Source organism: Littorina saxatilis, linkage group LG9 (assembly GCF_037325665.1).
Source record: "Littorina saxatilis isolate snail1 linkage group LG9, US_GU_Lsax_2.0, whole genome shotgun sequence".
NCBI lineage: Eukaryota > Metazoa > Mollusca > Gastropoda > Littorinimorpha > Littorinidae > Littorina > Littorina saxatilis.
Genome location: NC_090253.1, coordinates 58416642 through 58418307, shown reverse-complemented (window position 1 = coordinate 58418307; position 1666 = coordinate 58416642). Strand labels below are relative to the sequence as shown.

At 42.7% G+C, this 1666-nt stretch overlaps 1 non-coding gene across 1 annotated transcript; it reads right to left on the bottom strand.

The window, feature by feature from the left end:
* Window positions 1-971: 971 nt before the first annotated feature.
* Trnat-agu (transfer RNA threonine (anticodon AGU)) lies at window positions 972-1045 on the bottom strand. The gene has a single exon. It is a non-coding gene; the product is annotated as a tRNA-Thr (tRNA).
* Between the last annotated feature and the right edge of the window lie 621 nt (window positions 1046-1666).

Here is a 1666-nt window from a genome sequence, read left to right as displayed (position 1 = left end):
AAAGCCGCCAGACCACATCACAAACAGAACTGAACAATGCACAGGTGTTGCTCACATAGAGACACACACACACACACACACACACACACACACACACACAAAAACACAGAGAAGCCGTATCTATAGAGAGATAGATGACAGTGTATTTTTCGCGTGGCTATAAATTGATTCGACCTTTGCACTTTTACAGTGAGGATAATTTACGGGTCCAATTTACGTTCTGGACACTGCGTTGACCTTCTAAAAATAGTAACAGTAACAGAACGCCGGGAATATCCGAAGACGCTCCACTCACACAAAAGTGCACCATACGAAGGAAGGGAGGTAAACGCTGAAAACCTGGAGAATATGAGAAGATAAGGAAGAGTTACTTATAATGGTGAAATGAACACAAAAACCAAAATCGATTCAGCGCTGCGCGCTGAGAGCACGTGTTGAAATATCTCATCGATGATATTGTGTCCGGGGTGTAGCTGAATACGGTGTCCAAATTTGAAAAAGATCCACCGAGAACTTTGGCTTTGGTGTTTCGGTATGGGGGCCCGGGTAGCTGAGGTGGAACCAAAATAGCTGAGGTGGAACCAAAATCGGTTCCGCGCTGCGCGCTGAGAGCACGTGTTGAAATATCGACCAGGTTGTGTCGTGTCCCGGGTCTACCTGAATATGCCCACCAAATTTGAAGCAGATCCATCGAGAACTTTGGCCGTGCATGGCGAATACACAAATACACAAACACACAAATACACAAATACACAGATACACAAACACACACACAGACACAAGTCGTATATATATATAGATTAATAATTCCATCTTTAGGGCGTGGTTGTTGTTGTTGTATCTGTCCTCTTTCCGTTTTTACATTTGGTCAAGTTTCGACCAACTGTTTTAACATAGACTAAAAATCGAGACAAGTCGTGTACAGCTAAATCATTACATTTAGACAATCTCGTACAGAACAAAAAAGTAACAGGCACCACAGGGATTCGAACCCTGGACCTTCTGCTTACTAGGCAGACGCTCTAACCAACTGAGCTATGGCGCCGGTGGACATGTGTGCTCGCTTTTCTTCTCTCAAACTTACACTGCATGTGTCGCTACGATAGACTTGTTGGCCGACCCCGCTGCGTTACACTGTTAGTAGCTGCAGGCTGATATTACCGGGTGTTCGATAGCTAAGCTTCTTACACTGTCAACATAGACTCTTTTTGATACAATTCACAAAACTTATTTTCTTGAAAAGTGAGTCCCGCATAGCCTTTTCGGATGAATAAGCTTTGTTGCGTGCAATCCGCTCTATAACACTTACTCACATTAAATGACCTCGCTTTACCCTCTATACAATACCCAATATTGACGGACTGTGTGATGATATTACCCAATATTGACGGACTGTGTGATGATATTACCCAATATTGACGGACTGTGTGATGATATTACCCAATATTGACGGACTGTGTGATGATATTACCCAATATTGACGGACTGTGTGATGATATTACCCAATATTGACGGACTGTGTGATGATATTACCCAATATTGACGGACTGTGTGATAATATTACCCAATATTGACGGACTGTGTGATGATAGTACCCAATATTGACGGACTGTGTGATGATATTACCCAATATTGACGGACTGTGTGATGATATTACCCAATATTG